This window comes from Vicugna pacos, chromosome 17 (assembly GCF_048564905.1).
Source record: "Vicugna pacos chromosome 17, VicPac4, whole genome shotgun sequence".
Classification (NCBI taxonomy): Eukaryota; Metazoa; Chordata; class Mammalia; order Artiodactyla; family Camelidae; genus Vicugna; species Vicugna pacos.
The window spans coordinates 47,233,856-47,260,989 of record NC_133003.1 but is presented as its reverse complement, the minus strand read 5'-3'; the positions used below and the strand labels follow the sequence as shown (position 1 = coordinate 47,260,989).

General features: G+C 37.0%; 1 protein-coding gene across 5 annotated transcripts in view; it reads right to left on the bottom strand.

The window, feature by feature from the left end:
• The window catches only part of GRM7 (glutamate metabotropic receptor 7), an 893,798-nt gene that overhangs the window by 662,331 nt on the left and 204,333 nt on the right, over positions 1-27,134 (bottom strand). For 2 of the 5 annotated variants that reach the window (XR_012060764.1, XR_012060765.1), the window contains exon 1: positions 25,071-25,154. The exons of the other annotated variants lie outside the window; for them this stretch is intronic. The gene's annotated coding sequence lies outside the window, so the exon portion shown is untranslated. Of the gene's footprint in view, positions 1-25,070; positions 25,155-27,134 lie in introns of those variants that run through there. 5 annotated transcript variants of the gene reach the window in all.

The window sequence follows — 27,134 nt, the reverse complement described above, 5'->3', positions numbered from 1 at the left end:
GGTAACACCCTGGTGCTCTAAGAAAATATACTGCGCAAAATCTGTTTGGGGATGGAGACCTGCCATCACTCTCCTCTAACTTTGGAGAGCTGATTATGGGTTTGAATTGTCAACCTTCCAAGAGAAGGAATTGTCAGGATGAAACCATGGTGTTGTTACACAGATTTCCCATGAACTCCCAAGAACTGATGAGGTTGCTTTTCTACAACCCATTCATTAACTCATATGACCTACTGCGTTAGGTCAGAAAAAAAACAGGTCTCACAATCTATGATAGCCCTTTAAATTTACGGCTTTAAAATCCTTTTAAAATTAGGGTTTTTTAAAATGCCCTAAATATGAAATGGGCCACAGTGGGCAGAACACTGTTGTAGAGTTAGAAGTCTTGGGTTCAAGCCTATGTTTATGAATTCACTAACCACTCACTAACTGTGTGACCTCAGGAAGTTTAATAAACCTCTCTGAGTAGTCTCTTCTGTCTGTATAATGGAGATAACGGTGACTACTTCCTGTGGCTTTTTTGAGGTAGACCAGGTAGAACAGAGGATCATGTTCACATTCCCTGGTGAATGAGTAGCATGTGTAGCAGCATGAGACCTTCTGCTCTAGGACACTCTTCATGATGGCTCAGAAGACAGAAGAACTCTTTTCAGTCAGCTTCTACTTCTTGACCCTGTGATTAAAAACCTCCCCTGAAGCCAAAGGAACCCAATAGTTTTGGCTACTTCTTTAAACAGAGAAGAGAAGAATACGGAAGGACAACGTAAAAAATAATGTGAGCAAAATAACACAGTAAATGATCCTGATAATGTAGCTAATATTAGAAGTGGTCATTTTGAGCTAGATGTTGTGGCAAGCATTCTAATGATCCCATTTCATTCTTTTAACAAGACAGTGAAAGAGGGTTATCTCCACTTTCCAAAAGCATACACTAGGCATTATAGGTTGAATTGTGTCCTTGCCAAAAGATTCTTGAAGTCCTAACCCCCAATATCTCAGAATGTGACTTTATTTAGAAATCAGTTCTTTGAAGAGGAAATCAAGATTAAACGAGGTATTAGGGTGGGATCACACCCAATATAACTGGTATCCTCATAAAATGAGGAAATTTGGACACAGAGACAAGACATGCACAGAAGGAAGACAAAGTAAAGAAACACATGGAGAAGATGATGGCCATCTAAAAGACAAGGAATACCTATGGCTACCAGAATCCAGCAGAGAAACATGGAACAGATTCTTCCCTAGACTGTTGAGAGGGAGTGTAGCCCTACCTACCTTGATTTGAGATTTCTGGTTTCCATAACATGAGACAATAAAATTCTGTTATTCTAATCCACATAGCTTGTAATGCTTTGTTATGGCAGCCCAGGAAACCAGTACACTGTGTCTCACAGGGGATCAGTAAGTGGTCCTAACTCAAGTAGCTATTACATTCTCAACTTTACTGACATGAGTTTGTATCTGTTATTTTCCTGTTAACAAATATCGATGACCAGATCTTCTTAGCCTCCCCCTGTCCCACTCAGACAGTGATTTAATTGGCCAGGATTGAGAACGAGTGTATGGAGTGACAGAACAGGGACCCAACCCATGTCTACCTGGCCCCCAAGGCTGCCATTAAGATAATGCAATGACATTACACATTCTACATAGGACCTAAGAGGTTTTCTTTTAAATGTATTCTATATCAGTATAGATAATAGAACCACTTTTTAAACCACTTTTTATCGACATATAGTTGATTTGCAATGTTGTATTAATTTCAGGCATACAAACTCTTGAGTGAATCAAATCTAATGAGCAATCTTTGGAAAGTTCACTAATTGGTACAATATGGTTCTGCTCTCTTAAAATACATAGTCACTGCAAGAAATGCAAACTGCAAAAATACAGCATCTTCCATTTATTGCTGAACCTCCGGAAAATCCCCAGCTTAGTAGGTCATTGACTAGAAGGCTACTAGTCCAACCGTGCATCCTTACACCTTTCTCCTCCTATTTAAGGTTGGTTACTCTATTTTGGTCTACAAGAGAGAACAGTCAGTTATGAAGAAGGATTATATTGTCACACTTTGACCTCCTGCCTAATCTAATTATGTGGTCTGAGAGAGAAGGAGATTAAGATGATGCCATCAAAATATATAAAATAAATTTTAGAACCACAAGCAATTCCCTGATTCAGGGTAGTACTGGTGGAATCACAGTGAAGTCTTAAAACCATCACAAACACCTGGGATAGGGGAGCACCTAAAAGGGCACTTAATACAACCACCAAAGATATCTGTATTTCCTCTAAGATGTTCCTGCAAAATAATTCTCCAGGTTTGAAAATATTTCAGGTCATCTTGTTGGTGACACGAATAGTCAGAACACTATTTCTTTTCTGTATGGACTGTGTTTCTCAATTCCAGGGTGATCTGTTTGTGGAAATGCTGAAAAGATGCCTGGCTTTCTTCTTTTGCCATTTGTCAGCAGACCTTTCCACTGATGCAAGCAGAATGGTGCTCACTTAATTTGCCCCAGGAAACGCTGAAATGTGGTTGTTGATAGGGAGAAATGGCATTGGGGAGGATTAAGGGCTGTTGAAGATTTCAAGTTTAAGTTTAAAATCTCCTTATAGCACCCACTTGAGCTACCAGGGGCAGACAGGAAGTGCAAGTGAAAGATGCTGCTGATAAAATTAAAGGCCAGAAAGCACCATCCAGAAACCAAAGTCATCATGTCAAAGAGAACCAGGATTGTTCTCCAGTAACTCCCTCCTGACCGTTCTATGCTTCAGCCATACTGGCTTTCCATTAGCTCCTTTCAAGTGCCAAGTGGTACACTCCCTCCCACCCAGGGTCTCGGATATGGGGTTCTCCCTTGGGACTGTTCATCCTCTCTCTCTCTCTCTCTCTCTCTCCACCAGTCAACACACACTTGTACTCCTCTGATCTCAGCCAAAATGCCATTTTGTTAATGAAGACTTCTTTAAACACAAACATCCCCTGTTCATGTTTCAAGTTATAAATAGAAGCTCAATTATGTTTCTCTTACAGCTCTTACTGTTTGTGCTTGTATATGTGTATAATCTTTTGATTTGTATTGGTTTCCTTCATTAAACAATGAGGTGCACAAGATTAGAAACAGAGTCTGTTTAATCATCATTTCCCCAGTTCCTAGCACATAGCAGATGCTCAATAAATATCAGCTGAATGAATGAATAAACCATTCAGATTCTTGAAATAGGCAACATCTTTCCCTCCAAGTATTTCCTTTGCCCTCTTGTCATCATGTATGAAACTCCTCCCTTCATTAGCAAAGCATCCCTTTCCGATAATTCATGGCATTTAACTTAACTTAAATGACTTTTATTGAGTATTACAGAAAATATCTGAAAATCTAGAGAAGAAAAAGTCATTAAAAATAATTTGATGAAACCGACAAAGGCTTGATCTCCAGAATATATAAGCAGCTCATATGACTTACTAAGAAACAACCAAACAACCAAATCCAAAAATGGGCAAAAGACCTAAACAAGCAATTCTCCAAGGAAGACATACACATGATCAACAGGCCCATGGAAAAATGCTCAATATCACTAATTATCAGAGAAATGCAAATCAAAACTACGATGAGGTATCACCACACACCAGTCAGAATGGCCATCATTCAAAAATCCACAAATGATAAATGCTGGAGAGGCTGTAGAGAAAGGGGAATCCTCTTACACTGCTGGTGGGAATGCAGTTTAGTGCAGCCACTTTGGAAAACAGTATGGAGATTCCTCAAAAGACTAGGAATAGACTTACTATATGACCCAGGAATCCCGCTCCTGGGCATATATAGAGAAGGAACCCTACTTCAGAATGACATCTGCACCCCGATGTTCATAGCAGCAGTATTTCTAATAGCCAAGACATGGAGACAGCCTAAATGTCCATCAATGGATGACTGGATAAAGAAGATGTGGTATATTTATACAACAGAATACTACTCAGCCATAAAAACTGACAAAATAATGCCATTTGCAGCAACATGGATGCTCCCGGAGAATGTCATTCTAAGTGAAGTAAGCCAGAAAGAGAAAGAAAAATACCATATGAGATCGCTCATATGTGGAATCTAAAAACAAACAAACAAAAAAAAACCCACAAACAAAGCATAAATACAAAACAGAAATAGACTCATAGACACAGAATACAAACTTGTGGTTGCCAAGGGGGTGGAGGGTGGGAAGGGATAGACTGGGACTTCAAAACTATAGAATAGATAAACAAGATTATACTGTATAGCACAGGGAAATATATACAAGATCTTATGGTAGCCCATGGAGAAAAAAATGTGACAATGAATATATATATGCTCATGTATAACTGAAAAGTGCTCTACACTGGAATTTGATACAACATTGTAAAATGATTATAAATCAATAAAAAATGTTTAAAAAATAATAATTTGATCATTTAAAATAACAATTATATGTTTAGGCATATTTTTAGATAAACATAAGTACATATACATAGACAACACAAAGATCATATTATAGAAAGAATTTTATATTTTTATGAAATTAATAATATTCACAAAATCTTTCCCAAATCAGTGTGGATGTACATCATAATTTCTAGTGGCTGAATATTACTCCATTATAGGAATTCACTTAACCAATCTCCCTTTTTGGACTTTTGGGTTTTATAAAATGGAATTAATTTAATACAATGGAATACTATGCAAAAATTAGAAATGTTCCCATTATTTTGGAGTAAGTTTTATAAAACGAAATTAATTCCATATAATGGAATATGATGCAACAGTTAGAAATGCAATTGACTTTTAGATTGTATATAATTTATCAATTACACTATTTAATATATTGCCTTTACAGAAAAATAAATGTTTATAAGTATATATCTCTTGAGGGATCATTTTGGTAGTCATCCAATGGCATTTAATGTGAACTAATTTACCAGCTCACATCACTCAATGTCCCACATAAATAAAAGATAGTTCACAATTGAATTGGGGTATTTATGAGGCCAAGGGTGAAGGGAGATTGAAAATAATTTTGGAGGAGAGAGGAAGGCTGAATTTTACATTTACTGGAGCTGATGGTGATTTAAAAAAAATATGTCAACATTGTGTGTTTTCACGTGGGTCTTGAACAGGTTAAAAAAATGAACAATAAACTTTCTCTCCTTCACAATTCTCATTGACAGGGTTCTAAAGTAGAAAAAGTAAAATTAAAAATTAGATTAATGGTTTTTTACATATATTAACTGAGACTATCTTTACAGCAATCTTATACAATAGGTATGGCAGGCTTTATCATCCCCATTTTAAAGAGAAATTAAATAAGGTTGCAAAAATGTGATATATATACATATAATGGAATATTATTCACCCTTAAAAGGAAAGAAATCTTGTCACTTGCAACAATATGGATGAATCTGGAGGACATGCTAAGTGAAATGAGCAAGGCACAGAAAGACAAATACTGAATGACCTCATTTATATTTGGAATTTAAAATAGTCAAACTCATCTAGATTTGCAGATACTAACTACTACATGTAAAATAGATAAACAACAAGTTTCTTCTGTATAGTACAGGGAATTATATTCAATATCTTGTAATAGCCTATAATGAAAAAATATAAAAAGAATATATATATATATAAAGAATAAAGAAACATTCTTTATATATATATATATATACACACACATTCTTTATATATATATATATATATTTTATATATATATATATAATTAACTGAATTACTATGTGGTATACCAGAAATTAACACAGCATTGTGAACTGACTATTTTGCAATTTAAAAAAAAAAAGACATACTCATAAAAACAGAGATAGACTGGTAGCTACCAAGAGCTGAGATGAGAGGGAGAAATAGAGAGATGCTGGCCAAAGGGTGAAAATTTTGTTGTAAGATGAAAATGTCCCAGAGACATAATATACAGCATGGTGACTATAGCTAATAATAATGTATTGTATAATTTAATCTTGCTCAAAGTAGATCTTCAGTATTCTCACCATGAAAAGAAAACCAAAAAGGTAACCATGTGAAGTGATGGGTATATTAATTATGATTTTAGTAATCTCCCAATGTATATGTATATCGAAACATCACATTGCACACCTTAAAAATAATTCTTCTCAATTATACCTCAATAAAGCTGGAGAAAAATTAAATGAGGTTTAACTGAAATAACATTAAAACTCTAGCTTAGGACTGACACTGAACCTGCACATCTTTGACTACAGAGTTCTTTTCATAAATTTGTCTCAAAACATCTTTAAGTTGTCTGTTAACCTGAAAGGGCTTGACACAGAAAGACACTGAGTTTTGAATCAATCATGTCTGGCATCTAGAAAATTAAAAAGCAAGTAGCTTTAGCAAGACTGAGAAATCAAGAGAAGGGGGTGACAATCTTGCAGAGTTTAGGGTCCAATCCTTCTCTGACTCAAGACTGATGTCTGGTAACCATTTATACATGTTTTTCCCACTTTCATTTGTACCTGAAGCCAAACTCATCATGGTTCTTTCTCACCAGTGCACCCTCCTGACTTCTTGGTATCTGACAGGAATGTCATCATCTTTCTCCCTGTCTTCCAGATATCCTTACTCTTTGTGGGTTGCTGTGACACAATTCAATTCAATTAGGCATATGGCATTGGGTGACTCCTGGATGTCAAACATGGGAGCTTGGGCTCCAACTTCAAGGAGTACCCAGGCTGACTAGTGAAGGTCAAGGGTGGAAGTGCTATGGTGCTTCCCTGGTTCTCAGATTTCTTGTCAATGATGAATTGGTCAGAAGAATGAATATGGGTAAGAGTGGCAGCAATTAAAGTAAAAAATGAAGGCTAGATAAAACAGATACTTGGAAGAAAAAACCTACAGCACCCAGTGAATAATCTGACATGAGGTCAAAGAAAAGGATAAAGTGACAACCTGGACACTGAGGTAGGGAGAATGATGATGGTGCTGCTGTCAGATACCAAGAAGTCTGGAGGGGCAGCCGATATAAAAGAACCACACTGAGTTCCATTTTCAGCTGATGCAAAAGCGAAAAAAAAAAAAATCGAAAACGGTCATCAGACAGAGACGAGGACTCAGGAGATGGACATGGTAGAAACAAGTCTTTTAGGATTATTAACATAGAGGATACAGATGAAGATGGGGTATTTGTTGACTTGGGAAGGAAAAGCAGAGAGCTGAAGACTAAATCTTAATACACATTGATGTTATGTGCTAGAAGTAGGGTCAGCAAAGAAAAGATCAGGTATGTTGGAGAAACAGGATAAGTCACTATGGGAGGCAAGAGAAAGTTTGAAGAGGATGAGATTTTTAACAATGGCAAAAGCTATCATCAGGGTTTTAAATCTGATGTTTAAGAGGCTATTGCTGACTTTGAACAAAGCAGTTTCATTTAAGCATTGCACAAGGAAGTGGGTGCGGGGCTGCTAAATCAGTGGTAAGAACACGGATGTAGCAATTGTAGAAGGTTTTGTACAGAAATTAATTGGTGAAATGAAGGTGGTTGCTTGAAGGCACTAAAGTGTCAAAAACAAAAGTATGTCAAGTACAGAAAATGCCAAAAGAACTTCAGCTTGGCAAAATCTGATGTACACAATGACAATTTTTTTTAATGCTTTCTAATTTACACTGAGAATATTCTTGATATTAGTGTTTATTTCATCAAAATTAGGAGGCCATCCATGTAAATCACATCATTCTTTAATACAAGAAAGGGTAAAAATGATACCAATTAAATGATGGATTTCCTCAAATGTAAGCTACACCCTGATTTCAGAAATGCCAAAATGTGTGGGTGTGGATAAAATTGAGGAATATCATTTTTATTTTCTGATTTACATTGGTTTAAATCATTAGCAGGATTTTTTTTTTTAATGCAGTAGTCTATCCACACATTCTGGTGCATGACATAGCTCCAGAAACATCTGGATTCTGGCAATACTATTACAGAGACTTTTTTTTTTTTAAATTATAAAGTAGGTCCTTGGGAGTTGCTGAGCTCAAGAAAGCTGAATAGCCATCAATAAAAGTTCTTAAGAACCTTCCATTTCTGAGTTTTCTACATTGCCCTATTTTGGCAAATAACTTACTTCTCTCCTGGCAAAATTACAGAATTTTATGTTTATGCTGAAGCAGCAGTTATACCCACTTTGCAAACACTGGCCACCTGAAAAACATCCTCAAAGAAAATTAGGGCTCCCAACATCTTCATCGACTCGTTTTAATCTTATTTATAAAAGCTGCAATTACACACTGCAGAGGAAGGAACTGAACACAGGTCCTCTGGCAGTTTTCCAGAAAGGAAGGCAGCTTTCCCCCTGCATTTAACCTTGAAGAATCCTTCCTCACAATCACTTCCTGATTGATGACGAGTGGAGACAAGGAAGCAGCTTAAATTTTAAAAAAGTAAAATGATTACTGGATTCTTTTTTTTTTTTTAAGGAAGAAATACTCTCCACTTTATTCTCTTATCGGGTTGTTGCTCTTTTTGCTGTAGCCTGGGATGATCCCACTCCGTGACTCTGAGGATGTCGTTCATGCGCAGTGTGGCACAGGGTGAAGAGGAAGAATTCCAGTCAGTTCTGGGTTTGAATCTCAGTCTTGGCCCCACTAGGTGTCTGGATTAATCAAATCCCTTGTGATAATTGAACTGTTTCATGTGACACCTCTTCTCCCTTGCATTAAATGGGTCCAGTGCTTGAGAATAAATATATATCATCATTACTCATCATTTTCATATTAGTTTTGTCTTCATAGATGATTGAAAGATGTTTTAATATATTTATATTCTCAGGTTTTATCTTTGTAGTTCTAGCTGTTCTCTGTCATTATCTATCTGAGTTCCCCTGCCTCTTAAATTATTTGACAAGTTCTAACATACTGTTCTCTTCACATTTTCATGTTCTCTAATCTCCTGAGTCTTGGATCAAGTGTCTATAGATGTAATTTTTATAGATATCATTAACCAATGGGAGAATTCTTTTAAAATCTTTGTCATACATTTATTCAATGCAAAGGTATTTAGTATCTACTATGTACCAGGAATGGGCAAGACTGTGAAGATACAGAGACAGTCTTGTATGATCTTGTATCTTGTCTTGTATATAAATATGATACAGTCTTAATGTCCCAAAAGTTCAGTGGGAGTGGACAAATAATTAGAATACAGCAAAATACATGCTAAGGGAGAATTAGCTCAGAGGGGATGTAGCACATGTGTAAAATGATAAATGAGAATTTATTATCAAATTTGGCAAATTGGAAATGTGGTGATGAAATTTCAATTGGAGGGCACTGAGGAAAGACTAGAAGTTGAAGGAGTTCATACACCCTTTTCAAAAAGTTTTTCTATAAAGGGGAAAAAAAAGATAGGGGACCCTGGTTGGCTATAGGATGTTTATAGCTTTTTTTTTTAAAGATGGAATATGCATGTTTATATTTCAATGGGGATAATCCAGTAAGAAAACAAAAAAGATAAACTGAGCAAGGAAACAGTAAAGACTGACAAATGAGAGGGGAAATAATAGCTAAGCAAGTGCTGAGGGAGATGGGGCCAGTAGGCAGTAGGACTGCAGTACCTGGTGGATGGCTTGGCCTTCATTAAATACAAGGCCATAGCAGCCATGGTAGAATGCCAGTGGGTTAGTAGATTTAATAGTAGGAAAATAAGGCAACTTTCTTCTGATTGTTATTTTTCTGTAAAATAGATAAGAAGAAGGGTATATGGGCTGGAAAGGCGGACATCTAAGTAGAGAGGAGAAGATGTGACTGATGGAGTAGGATTTCCAGTCAGTGCGGAGGTCCCTCGAGACACTACTGTGAGACCGATCAGAATATGTCCATTTTTCTCAAGGCATATTCTACTGTTTAAGTTCAGGGGTCTAATACATGGAGAGGTAGAATGGGGTTGTCAGGTAAGTGGAACAGATGGAAAAGGGGCAAAGGAGTTACAGGTATAAGCAAGGAAGTGATTATGAAGAGGGTTGTAGCAATTCAGCTGGGTAAGGAGGAAATGACTCGAATAGGGGTGATGAGAGATCTGAAGGGAGTGAAGCAAATTCTAAGAATGAGATTATTTGTGTGATATGGAAAGATATGCAGGAGCTTTGAGAATGTGAGATGCTTGCAACTGAAATTTGAGAATTAGCATTTGTACCAATGATGTCAGGATCTAGGGTATGTCCAAAAAATAAATGACTGAAGTCTGGCAGAAGAGATCACCAAAAGCACAGAGGCCAAGGAACTGAGAGAATGGGATGCGGGGCAGATGGCCCATGTGACTTGTGAAATCTCCAAAAACAGTGACAAGAATAGCGACAGAAAGACAGGAGGCTGCAAGCAAAATCACTCAGGAAATGAGGAGAAATGAATGAGATTTAACAGATGATTGTGGCAGCCAGGATAGTATAGTTTGTTGGCACAAATTTCAAACAAGCTAAGGGGTTTTTTGTTTTGTTTTTGTTTTTTTACTTAAGAGAAATGTCTTAGAAGCCATGAGGGAGAAAGACAATGACAATCTAGTCTCTAAGCTCTACAATAGGGAGGATGGGGGAGGAAAGTTGTCCTTCTCTGTATCATCAGGGGGAGTCAGTCTTTTATTCAAGCCAGAAAATAAAGGAATCATTAAAAGAAAACATTGAAGTTTGGAAATTTCGTTAACAAAAGACTATATATTCCAAAGGATACACAGAAACTTTTTGGGAGTGAGGGATTGGAAAGAGATGGGAGATTACATCAGATCGAGAGGTGGAAGGGATTGTGGGGATAAAATTCTGTATTTAAATATCCTGAATGCTTGGAGTTTTGGTAGTTACAGAGTAAACGGGAATAAAAGCATGATGAGTTTCATTCTGCCTCTCTTCTGGGGGAAGATGAGTGAGCAGTGAAAACAGAGATGTGGAGAGATGTTGATTTGTATTGGCGGGGAGTATTGGTTATATGCCACACTGGTGGGCTTTCAAAATGCTAAATAAAGGTGGGTCCCATACTTTATGAGACCACAGAACTTGGGGAGGGAGGCCTTTATTAAATCCAAGAAAGTAAAAGATATCAAAAAGAGTGGAGGTCGGGAATCAGAAAACATGGAGAGGTTGGGGAAAGAGGAGGAATGGATCAGGGGTGGGCTGTCCTTGAGTCATTGCCTGAAGGTGAACACTCCTTAAAAGGCAGAGCTGGGGAGTAGATATTTACCTGATGCAACACTGGAATTAATTACTTCAGGGAAAACGAGTTTAGGAATAGAGGAGTCTATCACTCAGAAGTGTGAAAAAAAATTAATCTCCCAGTAGAGACACCACGTTTTAAACTTGCTATAAGGAAGATGAGTGTTGATGGGGTCTGTATGATCATGGGCTGATGATCCGTAACACATATAGTCATAAAGATAAATGGGTTCTAAGTGGATCTGGTGATAGATTCTATTTACAGTTCTGGTACTTCTTATTAAAATGACTACGAGCTCATTTGAGGGATATATGTTCTTTGCAATTAAAGATGAAAACTGGGACCCTTAATGAGCCCATATGGGGTAATACATTGTCTAGCATTAGCATCAGGCTATTGCCACTTTTCAGGAAGCACTGTTCGCTAGAGTCTTTTCATAATTTTACAGATAATCACAAAGTGTAATGTAATCATTGGAAAGCATTTACAGAAAAACTTCATTTATTTGGCATGGTTAGAAAATAAATGTTCCTACCTTAAGTACTATTTTGAATAACTCAAACATCCCCCAGGAGAATCCAGTATTTAAAGAAAAAAGCTGATTCTGATAGACTCCTCTTACAATTTGTTATTTATTTAAACAGCGTAAAAGAACATTATTCAATCCTTTCTTAATTACTTAGACTAAGCAGGCTAGAGTCATGTCTAAAAGCTATGTAACCAAGGCCAAGATATTTAACTTCTTTCAACTTTCTTATGCTCTTATATAAAATCAATACTTATTGTATAGGGTCATTATGAGACTTTAACAAGACAATGCAGATAGCATTTAGCTTCAATTCTGGCATGTCAATTCTGGCATAATCAAGGGTTCCTATTATTTTCAGCAGTCTCATCAGACTGCAATCTTAATTAGTAACATCAAAATATGCCTTCACTCTAATTAAAGGATGGCATCAGATCATAGAATCCTAGACAATATGGCTCTAGACTACTGAGATTTGTAATCAAAGTTTCAAGTTTTTCAGTCTCATCATTCTTTCGTGCAGTATGTGCCTATACATATCTGCATTCATTTTTCTCTTCAACCATTGGATTTCCTGCTTCTAATGTAGTCTAAGAAACTTGATACCCAAATTTACCAAGACTGTATAAAGCAAGTACAAAATAGATTTTGAATGAGAGAAAGAGGGGCACTCTTACAAGCAAAGTCATGGATAAAAGTGTACAAAATTGGTGACATCCATGCTGGTTATTGGGAAACCTTTCTTGAACTTAATTCATCTCCATTTCTCAAACATTTGTCAGGCATCTGTTATATAGTCTAGATCACTGTTATAGCTATTTATTTAAAGATCAAACATGTTAGAGCACTTAATATGTTCAAGATGTGCTGCTGTACTGAGTATTAGTAATGCAATGGTGATGAGTTAGGCGTGACTCTTAATTAGGGAGGTCAACCAGAATCTTTGTCATCGTAATAGCTTAAGATTGGAATAGAGTATCAGGCAGAAAGAGTTGTTTTACCTAGAATGTGAGCCTTCTAGGGAAAATGGTATTTAAGTTGGTTAAGTAAGAATTAGACAAGCACATGAAGAGAAAGGCAGGGACATTGAGAGTGCAAAGGTCCAGAGGTAATGAGGAACTTGGAAAAGTTGATGGCCTGAATAAAGCTCATTATAGGCGAAGACAAAACGGAGCAGGAGGATAAAACTGAGTCATTATGCTAAGTGTGTACACTCAGCAGCGACATGGATATGCAGACTGTGTTAACCACGGTAAAGATGTCGGGCTTTATTCCAAGGATTATGAAGGGCTATTTCAAGGTTGAATGTCTGAAGGGATATACTCAGGTATACACAGTGTAAACCTGACTTTCTCATGTTTCAAAAGTCATTTTATCCTAACCGCAGATAATGGGATGAAGACTACAAGTCAAGGGATGGGGGAACGGTGAGCACGCTGCCCTGTGGTCCAGGGGGCAGGTCACAGTGGCCTCCACTACAGCAGTGGCAGTGCAGATGGTAGAGATTTTCATGGGGAAAATTGTAGGACTTGAAGACCAATAGAATAAATGTAGTGTGAGAGAAGTAGGTGTCAGGCTGGTTTTCTTTGTTGCCTAAACCTGCAGTCGGTGGTACAACTGACTGGACTAAGGAACACTGACAGGGGGCCACATTTGAAAGAGAAGATCGAGAATTGAGACTCAAAACTTGCCAAATTTGAGGTATATTTGAACCATACCATTACCTACCTGGAAGGGACCAAAGATGTCCCAACTCTCCTGCTTCAAAGATCCACTACTGGGAGTGCTCCAGCTTCTGGCGCTGCCACAGCAGTCAGAAGTCCTCACAGTATGTCCCAGCAATTTCACTTCCAGATATTTACCAAGGGGAAATGGAAGTATAACACGCACAGTTGTAGACAAATATTCATAACTGCTTTAGTTGTAAAAGACAAGACAGGAAAACAACCCAAATGCCCATCCTCAGGTGAACAGATAAACTGTGGTATATTCTTATAGTAGAATACTATTCAGTCAAATAAATAAGTAAATACATGGAGCAAACTATAGATGCTCACAACAACATGGATGGATTCAAAGTCATTATGAAGAGTAAAACAAGCCATATCAAAAACGAAAACAAAAAGATGCCATTTTGATAAAATTCTAGAAAATACAAACTAATTTATACTGAGTAAGGCATAGAGAGAAGAAGGATTTGCAAAGGTACACAAGAAAACATTGGGAGTGATAAGATATTTGGTATTTTTATTGTGATGACGGGTTCATGGGTATATACATATGTCAAGATCCATATTATTTAGTATAATTTAAATATGAACAATGTAATATATGTAAGTTATATCTCAATAACATTATTAAAAAGTCAGTCACCCCTTATCACCTGCTTCCAACCAGGTGAGCTCCCATTTCCCATTCTATGTCACATCATAACAACCTGTTTTATAATTAGCAGTGTACCTGTTTGCTTCCTGTCCTTCTCTCCCTAGGGACTGTCAGGTGCACAGAGAAAGAGATTAAGCCCCTCTCGTTTCGTGTATTTCCTACAAACCTAACCCAATGAATGAATGGATGAAAATTTTGTCTCACTCATGCAGGTAAATATCTGGGAATGAATGTTCTTTCCTGTCAAATCAAGTCCTCCGAGGACAGGGCAACAGGGATGGATCAATGCTGGATATGAGGAAAGGTGTCTGCTTACTGTGCATCTTTTAAATTTGAGACACCAAAGAGCAATGCTTACATTTCCCAAGTGGTGTTGGAAGTGCAAGTTCAGAGGCAGACTTTTGGGCATGTGTTGGACACAGCCCTCAGGGAATACTCACTCTGGTATAAAGCCATGCGGTGTCACTGTGAGGTTTCACTGTCATCCAGCTACATTCTGACCTCGTTGCCCTCAGCCAGCTAGCAGGTAAGACACTTTAATCGAGAATGCAAAGCTGTGAGTCCTGGGAGATATTCTTGCAGCTGAGAGATTAATTTTAACTAAATGGAAACAACTCGTGAAATAAAAGCAAGATTGAGCCTTTATGGAAAATTTTAGGATTGTTATATGGTGGCAGTCCCAAGATGAAACACCAGGGTCCAAAGGTAATCTTTAAAAGATATTGTAGGGTCACTTAAGGCATCTGAAATGACCTACCATGGAAAATAAAATCCTAATGGGCATATCCTTGCACTATATCTATACGTACAAATGAAAGGTTAAATAGTTATCTAGCTATTTTTAGATGTTCAGTTTAGTGCAAACTTCATGTTACTCTTAACATCATTTTTGTAAAGCCATCATTTCAGGCCATTTAAATGAATTTATATTTATTTGGCTACTGTGTTCAGTACCACGGAGTTGCAAATTGTAATTGAAGATATAATCAGTGCCTGCCTTCAAAGATTAGCCTCTCTCTTCAAAGAGGGCAGCCCCTGTGCTATCTGAACAGGACACAGTAACACACTTACATCATAGGATAGAAATTCTAGGATTTAAGGCTCAAGTGAAAGATGTGAACAGTATTTCAAGGGGTTTGGGAGAAGGGAGAACTATGTAAGCGGTGCCAGACAGGTAACTTTACATAGAAAAGATGAATTTTGAAGTTTCTCTTGAAGGATTCTTGAAGTGGGGAAAGGATCAAGATACAGCAGGACACCCACAGAGGAGAACAGGAGAAAGAGAACAAGAGAGACGCCACAGAAAGCTCTCAGGTTTCCCTTCTCATTATAAAAGAATCTTAGGATGCCTGAGTTTGTCCAAAGTCTCAGAGAAAATATCTGAGAGGAGCAGGGCTTCTCTGTAATGGTGTTATGATCCTACCTGAGATAGAAACCGCCTCAAAACAGAGGGAAGGCACACAGGCAGCAGCCTCTCACCTCCTCCCACCAATACTCATTGCCAGCATTATTTGGAGATTAAAATCCTTTTTCCCCATGGACCTCAGACTCACCTGCCGGGCAGAGATGCTGTTCAGTATCACAGACTAGTTTATCTGTTCTGAAATTATTTTTATGCCTTTTTTTTTAAACTTCTGTACTGAGAGATCCTCTAGCAGGGTACTCAATATCAAAATGGATAAGCCTTTACTAACGACTTTAAAATTAACAGGGGTTAGGGTTTATAAAATTATAGATATTGGTATTTCTCTACTTTGTGATGAAAGCAAGAGATGCCATACTATGCATTTAAGAAACCAAGATGGTTTTCCTCCATAATTCCAATGGCCAAATCCTTCAGGAAAAGAAAAGACATTCTACTCTTAAATACTAATGTTCTATACAGTACTATTCTTTAGAGTTGCTTGAAGGTTTTTCAGTTCTGTTTTGTTTTAATATTAACTATAACAGGCCAAGTAGAAGGCATAATTGATATGAGAGGAAGATCAACATGTCTAGGACCACAGATATTGTAAATGAAAGAAAAGAACTGCAACATGTACTTAGCATTTTGCAGATTCTAAGCAAGATTCTATGTACTTCCACATACCTGATAACACCATATCAACTCTTGAAAGAGAATATGAGGAGCCCCATTTCATAGATGAGGAGAGTGAGGCTCAGCAAGATTAAAAGCAATAGAACACGGATGTAAACTTAACTCATCTGATGCCAATCCTAATATTCTGTATTCAGACATTATTACACTGTCTCTTCTCTATAATCATAGTGATTCTAATAACATTTATTAGGTATTTGCTTTATGCCATCTTCTCTGCAAAGTGCTCTGTATATGTTGTCTCATTCATACCATAACGTCCCTATGAAAGAATATCACTGGTTAACACTGACAGATTCAGAAACAGGTTGATCAAGGTCACAGAATTGGTAAGTAATCTAGCCATGACTTGAACTTGACCCAACACACTTTATTACTATACTTTCCTGCCTCTTAAGGGGTGGTGAAATCCTAAAACTGAATTCAGTTACAGGCATTCAGACTTGTTCCAGGTAGTATCCATGTGATAAAGTGAGGGAGAAAGTCCATTTTCTTGAGGAATCAGATAGCAAGCACCCATCAAAATCTTATTAGAAATTAATTACAGAAAAAAATTTAAGATTAAATTTTTCAATATATCAGCATCCTCCACAAGAAGCACACTTCTATTTTTCCTTAATACCCTGTGCTTAGTTAACACTCACAAAAGCCTCAATTATGGATTGCTTTCTGCATGTGCCTGAGACCACGCTTAGCACTCTGTGTGAAATATCTCATTTAATCCTCACAACCAGACTACTGAGTCCATGATTTCTTCATGTGACTCAAGGGTGCAGTATACAAAGCTCAAAGAATCCCAGCAGGTACTAACCTTCCTGGCTGACAGGAGCAGAGCATTTCTGGCCCACCGGGGCCTTAGAAGCAAATTCTCTCTTCTTCCTCCCACATGGATGCCACAGTTGGAGATTACTCAGCAGTCACCAGGTCAGGTGTAAGGCACTGTTTTGATACAAATGTGGGGAATGTACTATAAAAAGAAACCCAGTGTACCTTGTTTCTTGTGCAAAAGAAGTCTCCCTTGAGAGTGTGAGTAGATAAAAGACTGAAGAAATATCTGTACATAATTAGAATTGGAAGGATGGGAAAAGAAATGAAACATACATTTTAGAAGTTAAAAGGCCAGATTTCCTGATTTTTGTCAAGAGATGACAAGCAATTCAGCAAAAATTTGCTTGCCCTCCTTTGTGCAAAACTGTTGCTAGATGTTAGCAGGCCAGAGATGCGTGTGCCAGCACCTCCTGCATCGAGATCTTGTCCAGGGACTGTGAGCTAAAGTAATAAATGTCACTTCTGGGTTGAGGGATGAAGACCAGAGCCTTATACACCCTCTTCTCCATCTTCCTCTGTCTTCCAACTATATTCTAAAGGCTCTGAGGCCGAGAAATAGCAGAGTCCGGACATAGAAAAAGCCTGGGTTCCTAACTCACTTCATAGCTCTGAGCCAATCAAAAACACTGTGTTGGATTATTACGTGAGCAAGGAATACACCTTTAAGTTAAGTTATGTTAAGTCACTAACAAATAGAGACTTGTTATTAACCAGCTTATAGTACCCTCACTAATACAATGCAGAAATGTGAAAATTCCTTATTTCATTAAGAACAGATATTCTGTGGTACAGTCAATTGTCCATTGTCATTGGAATTTTGCTCATGATTCATTGGGGGAACCCACAGGGAACTGTGAAACTTCGTTTTAACCATGAGGATGTTGGTAATAGAGTAACACAGGAGGGAAAGATGTACGGTACCCTGAATTCAATTTTGTATTGCTCACATACTCCTGATTCTAGCTAAGATGGGATACAGGGACTAGATTTACCGTCCTACCTGAAACATTAAAAAAATAAAATTAAAAAAAGGCAAAACATACAGGGCAAATTTTCAAGAAACTGGCTATCAGGCAATGAAGGTCTATAATCCTTAAGACACAGGAAACAAACATGGTTGAGCTCTGTGATGGCCCCAGCTCACTGCAGGGATAGAATTTGCAGAATACGGAGCAGGAAGGGGGCAAGAAGGGAAAGCCTGGGAGACTTCTTGAGATGAAGAAGGCAAAGCTGAGACCCTGAAGAGATCAAGGCCTTTAGAGATGATAAGGCAGAAAACCAGAAAGGAGAGAGCTGCCCACAGAGAAAACCACAGGGATCTGAAAAGGGTTCTCCTCAAGCATTTAGAAGAATATTGATTAGAGCATGCTTGTGAAGAAAACATCAGAAAGCAAAGAAAGAACAGTTCAAAAGAATTAGAAGTATCAGAGCCTGCTGCACACAGGGCTTGAAATAGTGCCAATTCACTACTCAGGAAAGGACTCAGAAGGCCCTTGCCTCATTGGTGTGGATTAATTAGTCCTAAATCAACTGTGACTCTGGTCCTTCCCAAGAACTTAAAAAGACAAGACCAGAAAGAATCAAGCTATTTCATGTAACGTAACTTCATCCCAGAACAAAGTTTAAGAATATTTGAAATCAAAGATAAAGAACAGATTGGAGCAAAAGAAAACACATTATAGACTTAAATCTAATGATGTGATAATAAATTTAAACCTAATAATAGTCATAATCATTAGTAAAGGAAGCTGAGAGGTTACAGTGAGACCAACCAAAGTGGATTTCATAGCACAGAATATTACCAGAGATCATTTCATAATGACAAAGGAATCAATTTATCAAGAGGACATATAGTCCTAAAATGTCTACATACATGTGTGCACACACACCAAAAACAAAACAAAACAAAACAAAACAAAAAACGTCCATAACTACAGAATACATGAAGCAAACTAATCAAAATAAATAGACAGAAAAATCAATAAGGATATATTAGACTTCTACAACATTTTCAACTACTTAGCCTAAGTGACATTTTTAGATCTCTTCACCCAACAATAGTAGAACACACACATACAAACTTGGAGCATTTATCAATGTAGACCGTATTCTGGGCCACAATATATTCCTCAAGAAATTTAAAAAGATTCAAATTCTACAAATTAAAAATCACGAACAGAAAGGTTCTCTGAAAAAAAATTTCCAAATACTTGTAAATTTTAACACACTTCTAAATAAGCCATTGACGAAATAAGAAATCAAAAGAGAAATTGAAAACTATTTTGAACTAAACGTCAATGAACTCACAATTCAGCAGTATTTGTGGAATGCCACTATAGCAGTACTTACGGGAAAACTTACAGCAGTGAATGCGTATATTGGAAAAAAGGAGAAAAATCTCAAATCAATGACCTCAGGTTCCACATGAAGAGTCTAGAAAAAGAAGGGACGTTTATACCCAAAATCAGCTTGAGAGAAAATAATAAAGATCAGAGTGAAATCAACAGTACAGAAAACAAAAATAATACACAAAATTGATGAGTGACACAAAACTGAATTTTTGAAAAACAATCAATAAAATTGGTAAACTTCTAGTCAGACCCATGAGAAAAAAGAAAGAGGGAAGATAAATTACCAATATCAGAAATGAGAGAGGTAACAAAGCTACATATTTTACAGATATTAAAAGGATAATAAAGGAATATTATGAATACATTTTGCCAATAAACTCAGACCTTCAATGAAAGACACAAGTTACCAAAGCTCATTCAAGAAATAGAAAATCTACTGGGAAGGGTATAGCTTAAGCAGTAGAATGCATGCTCAGCAAATACGAGGTCCTGGGTTCAGTGCCCAGTACCTCCTTTAAAAATAAATAAACAAACAAACAAACCTAATTACCTCCCCTTGCCAAAAAAGAAAGAAAGAAAGGAATAGAAAATTTGAATAGGTGTGTATCTATTAAAGACATCCAATTTGTTGGTGGGGAAAATCTCACAATAAAAACTCCAGGTCAGATGGCTTCATTGATAAATTCTACCAAGTATTTAAGAGAATCAATACCAGTTATACAAAAAGTCAAGAAAAATTGAATAGGAGGAATACTTCCCAACTCATTCTCTGAAACCAGCATGACCCTGACCCCAAAATCAGAAGAGGTCATTCCAAGAAAATAAAACTACACATCAGTATCACTCATCATATCACAGACACAAAAATTCTATACCAAATTTTAGAAAATAAAATGTAACAATATTTTAAAAGCACCATTTATCATGATCAAGTAGGTTTACTCTGAATATGTAAGACTACTTTAGCATTTGAAAATCAATCAGTGTAATTCAATACATTAACATACTGAAAAAGAAAAGCCATATAATCATCTCAATAGATGCAAAAAATCACCTAACAAAGCCAGAACCCACTCCTGACAAAAGTTGTCAGGAAATTAGGATTAGGAAGGACCTATGGCAAACTGATAGCAAATATCAAAGACTGAATGCTTGTCTCCTAAGATAAAAAAAAAAGACAGGAGTATCCTCCTTTGCTGCTTCTTTTCAACACTGCTCTACAGATTCCAGCCAGCGCAGTAAGGCTAGAAGAAGACATAAAAGGCATACACATTACAAGTAAAGTTAAGTATAAATTTAAAAATTTAAAAGCTACTTTGAGACAATGGAATACTAGGTAGCAGTTAAAGGGAATAAGCTATTGAGACATGCAATAGCATAGATAAATCTCAAAATAATTATGCTGAGTGAAAGGGGATAAATACTGACTGTATTAGTCCTTTCTTATAACATTTTACAAAATCGACAGTAACAAAAAAATGCATAAACCTTTGTGGGTGTCTACAGAATAACATAAATGAATCTACAGTAACACAAAAAACGTATGAGGAAACTCCTGTAGGTGTTGGATACTGTAATGAAAGATTTCACAGATTTATTCATAAGTCCAAACTTATGATGTTCATTTTAATTATATGCAGTTTATTTTATGCCAATTATACCTCAAAAAGCTGTTAAAAATCAGGCAACATTTTTTTAAATCTCATAGCCTTCCTGGTAATAATTGTGGTAGTTTTGCCTCTTTACAAAAACAAAACCCGTAATTCTGGGGAAGAGGAATGCAGGAAGGGATCATGAGAAAGGGCTAAAAATATATTCAACAGAATGCAAAATATCTGAGGTAACACATATAAATTAAAAGTGATTAAGACATGGATTGTGTCCTTAAAAGCACAACTTCTATTAGGTAGAGTTCCATCTTGGGCAGTTAAATTTCAAATACATAACAAGACTGCATAAAATAGTTCTCTCCTGATACTCTGGTCATAAGACTAATATGATACTTGTCCAGCTGTACAGTAACTATGTGTTGATCTCTATGACTCCAGACAAGACTGGAAGAGCCTCCAAGGTGATGATGATGACACTGTCACCTTTCTAGCTCAGCACCTAGATCATTATCAGGGATAGAATTCACACTAACATAAATTTTATGAACATATGAATGAATATGTAAATAGAAGAACACATGGATACAAGTATGAATAAATGAGTGAAGAGACTGGAGCAAACAGAGAATAAAACCATTATGCTCCTATCAAGACCACATAAATTATTCTCCTTTTGACTTTAGAATGCATTTCTGAGCTTATATTTAAATGTCCCTGTGTCTAAATGAGCTCAAAATCATTTAAATCACAGAATTAAGTCAAACCATTAGAGGTTAAAAAAAGAAAAGAAAAATCTTGTCTATTTTGTTCTTCATCCTTTATTTTCCTCCATAAGCCTTTCTGACTTCAGCAAAGCACCAACCTAACTTGAAGTGTCCTTTTTCATTCAAAGTGTGTTACCTTCCTACTGATTGTCCTAAGTAAAAGATAAAGAATAAGTACATGTTTTCAGTATGAAAAATCTATGTTTTCAGCTCCTGTGAGGCGGCAGGCTTAATCTAGATGAATAAAGGGTAAAATAGAGAAGTTTGCAATTTCTGATATCACTTTCAAAGTTCTTCAAGGCTGTTTTAAGTCACATACCTAAAGCAGAGGGTCCTAAGCACATACAGTTGTGAATCTAATGCTTGTAAGCAGAACATTAGATAATGATCCCCTAAATCTTGGGGCTGCCAGGTGAAGTCTGGGTTACCCAGAACTCTGGAACTATTTACATTCAGCCACAAACAGACTTTCTGGGGTCTCCCAGGAAGATTACTTAAGAGAGACAGAGTTGAATAGAAGGTCAAAAGTGGTCCCAGATAGCAGACACAGTGATAAACATCGAGCCCGAGTCCATTAAATTTGCTCACCATACAACCAATAGGCATCAACTTCTGCAAGAGCCAGCCAGCTGCAGAGGATGCCAATGCTCACAGTGAACAAAAGAATGATAGGTTTGCTAAAAGAATTCATGTTCCAGAGCACAGATATGGCAGGTCAGGGGTGGAAGTTCCCTGAATCTACAATAACGTGTAACATGGTTTGTCAGCATGGTTTTAGGCAGTGACCCCGTATCTCACTCTTCATGTAAAGATGCTATGACCTCCATGTAGGTGTGGAGGCTCCACCATAGCCTCTGACTTCTACCATCATTATTGTGATATACTTAGAAAAGCAACCACAAACCTGGACAGAATTCAGTCTCACACACATCATGAGACGATATTTCAATGAGTTTTTGTATGTAAAAGAAAGAAAAGAGAAACTGGATTCTTTTAAAAATATTGACTCTTGAAAATTTTTGGTTATAAAAATGATGAAAATGTTCTGGTAGATTGTGACAATCAGAAAGATAATATTATCAAAATATCTTGATTAGAATTGTAATCACCACTTAAAGAGTCAGATTGGGTAGAAAAACTTATGCTTGTAGAAGCAAGCACAAGTTCCTCATTAAAAGTCCTGAAAAACATTACTTGAAAAATTTATGTAAATTAAGTATTTAATATCTTTCCCAATACTTTATATTTTATTATAGCTCTTTATTTTACATTTACCTATATTATAGTTGTTTTAATTTATTTTAATCATTGTTTAGTAAAATGGACATACAATTTTTACCAAGCTCCATTTATATCCCCTCCGGTTTATCCCAGTGGAGCATACAAGTATCATTCTGTAAGTACACCATGAAGTAAAAACAGTAGCAGTAGTACTCTACCATATAAACAACTTACTAATATTCACAACTAGACAGTTTGTTTCGGATCTGAAGGTGGCAGAACCCAGAAGATACCCTTAGCCTGTTGATTAGGTAAATATTCAACTTAAGATTATATATTCCCTAGACCACACAAACAAAACATAAATACCTGTATAATGATAGGACTTGAGATCTGTAATTTCATGTGGCAATGTAGCCCTTAAGGTCGCAATTGTTGGTGTTTTACACATTAATTGACTACCACGGTGTCTTTCGACAGAGAATAGACATTAATTTCATACAGCTCACTACTGTAAAACTTATCTACATTTTTCATGACAAACGTAGAATCTAAAGATTTATAAATATGGAGTAGATATACTTTGCATTTAAATGTGGCATCAATCCACTGCTCTAAGCCCAAAATAACAATACAAATAACTCTGGTTTAAAAAAAAATTCCCAGATTTACTTAATTTTTGATGTTTGTTCTTTCATCTATTTTTTATTTTTTGATCTTACCCTATAAAGCCAAGCCAAAGTGTTCTGTATTTGAAGAATCATATTTATTGATTGATGGCGAGGTAGATGTATCACAAAATTAGAATGCAGGATAACTAGATATTTCTAATTACCATTTTTTAACAGATTTTTTTGGTTCAGTGTGGATTAAGTCACCTAGTATTTGAGCTGGTTTCCTCAACTACAGAACGAAGGTTTGAATTAAACGTTTACTAAGTGTTCCCTTGAGCATCATGTGATTTTGTGATCCTGTATACCTTGTTGCAGGCAAAATAAATAAATAAATGTATAGAATCCTAGACGTATTTATTTTAGTCATAAATTCAAACACAGGGTGGGAGAGTTTATATACTGAATTATTTCGGTTTCATGCCATGCTTCCTACTACAGCAAACAAACAGCAAGCTCCCTAAGAGTGATTCTATTACATTATGTGACATCAATACATTGTGGGACTGGGAGATTGGATGCCCACCCTCTGTTTACAGGGCACAACTTCATGATCTGCTTGCTACCTTCTGTCTCCTATTCATGTTTTTGCCAGACTTGTTAAACATTAATAAGCAAAACCTTCATGGTACAGAATTTCCCACAAGTGGCCCACGTTTGAACAGCTGAATTCCAATCAAGAAACTTGAAAAAAAAAACAAAAGAAATTTGAAAGTGGGCCACACTCAGCAGCCCCTGCTGATACATTCCTCTCCCCAGGTCCCTCCTTTTCTCACTGCCTTGTGATTGAAGTGATTTTTGTCAATGGTGTCAAAGCCTGTCTCTCCTAGGCTGTCTTATTATTTTTAAATCCTCTACAAGCCCACCGCAGTGATCCAGCTCTTTGTACGTTACGGGAGCTCAAGATATATTTGTCAAGCCAGCACATTTCTCCCAACTTCTCAAGTTTTGTGGGTCCTTAACTGCAGACCTTAGGATGAACGGGACATAAAGGAGTGGAGTTAAAGCTGACCTGGAAGAAACTCTGCATCAACTACAGACTTTGACTTACACAACACTGCACATTAATTCTGGGTAAGTACATGATAGAATGTCATACATGTGAATTTTATTTGTCAGGTGTGGTGACGGCAGAGAAAGAGGTTAATAGTAGCTATGCTAGATCATACAGCACTATATAAAATCTAGTAAATCCAAGCAATTCGGTTGAAAATGGGCAGTTAACGGGAAAATGCAGCACTATAACTTGATAATTCTACATGATACATCAAGCCTCTCAGAGACTCCATTAAAGTGAAAGCCGAAAGAAACTGAATGAAGGTAGAGGAAGATCCCCTTTAAGGTTCATTAAATGATTTCTTTTGGCTCCTAAATATGTGGGGAGCAGTAAAGCAAGATGGTTAGGCCACTGTACTCACCTGATTTTGGAGTCAGTCTAATTTGTGCATTGGCTGAAGAGATGAGTAACTGGTCATTAGGCAAATTCTGAATTTTTCTCTTCCTCAGTGTCTTCATCTGTAAAACCAGGATAGTATTGGTACTTACTTCTTACGAGCTTCCTGAGGATTAACTAAACTAATTCCTGGACAAGATGCATGTTGCTACATGTTAGGTGCCCAATTAATGGGCATCTAATAATAAATTAATAAATAAATAATAAATAAATAAGTGACAGTGATGGTGTTGTGTTATTGATGACAACAATGCCATGTGTCTATTTTTATCATTATATTGTGATTGTACATAATACTTGTTGTATCTCCTTGTTCTGAGATTAGCACAGCCTCTCTTGAAAACCATCAAATGGCTCAACCAGTACTGGTATTTTCCAGCAGCTCATTCAAAACATCTGTGAACAACTGAGAAACGACCACTGAATTGAGATGACCACTTTCAGGGGCAGTCTCTGAAGCAAGTCTGATTCCAGAAGGGACTGCCCCTAAGCACTTCCTGGTGGGAGAGACTTTTCTCCATGGTTGCCAATCAGGATCATTCCCTGTTGGTTCAAATTAACCTGAAAGACCTTTGGCAGTTTGGGTACATTTAGCTCATTATCTGAGACTGTTTATACCTGCGATGAAGTAGTCATGCCAATAGAACAACTGAGCCAGTGGCTTCAGGTTTCCAGCTGAAGCTACAGTGGTCCTTTTACGTAAGCCCAAGAAATCAGCCAAGTTCAATGTACTTAAGACATTCAGATTAACAGTTTGCTTTCTCAAAGCACTCTCTCCAAGAACAACCAAGCTATTCGGAATCATTTACTTCTTTCCCATTTCTCACTCTTTTGATGAGGTGGATTCCCCGATTGTAAAGACAAGAAAAACCCTTAATCAGAAGCAGCTAGAAGTGATTGGTGATGACTGGTATTTAAGGGCTCAATCTCAAATCTAGTTTCAGCTCTGGTATTGCAAGATTTTTCAGATTCCTTCTATGAAGTTTGGAAGAAGACAAATAAAAACTATGACTTTCTGACGTACTATAGCACTAAATAATATGTTCAAGACTCCCCTGTAAATATATAAAGCACTGTATATGGTGTGTTCATCATTTGTCTGGCTAAAATGTCCTAATGACTGAGAGTTAATTTTAAGAAAATCTTTATGGATATGAGCAAATGATGTGTACTAACACATTCACTAGCACATTGTTGATAATTTTGAAAAATAAAACCTATATATTATACATAAAAGAAAATAATAGAGGATGGAAGAAAATGATGAGGTATTTACTACTACATGGACTACCATGAAACCATGAAAATAATGATGCAAAAACTCAAAGAATGTTGTGAGAAAGAGGGATTCATGATACTTTTTAAATAAAACAAAAAAACACACATTAAGATTAGGGAACTTAATTATTACTCTGGGTCCAGCCTGGAAGAAAAACAAAACATACTAATTTGAGCATGAAAAATTTAAATTTAATGAAAAAATTATCAATTATGAAAGAAAATTAGAGTAATGGAGGAATAGCTACTGACAAGTAACGAGAACTCCAAAATATGCAGTTAGCAAAAATAAGGAATAGTCACTAACCCTCCTGCTGAGAAAGCAAACAGCCTCCCAGCCTACAGGACTGAGGTCCAGACCTGGTTGAAGAGAGCATGACTGTGGCTCACTGGATGGTAATGTAGTTGCTGTGGTGTCCCATGGCAGAACTTTCTGGAAATATGTTCTCTATAACTTGCTGAAATACACCCTCTAGGGTTCCAGGAAAAGCTATTTTGGGGAAGATTTCTCACCTGAGGCACACTACAACAAAACTGCTTAATAGGAGATACTGGGGGAAGAGCTATGTACTGCTGAAGCCAGTTAAGGGAGAAGGTGCGTGCGCCCTGGGAGCAGGGCACTGAGGAAGCCCTCGGAGCTGGAGGGCTGGACGCTGGAGAAGCCTAGAATGCTCGAGAAACTGCAGGCACTGCAGAGCTGGGTACTGGCAAAGTCACGGGTGCTGTGGAGCTGGGCGCTGGAGAAGCCACC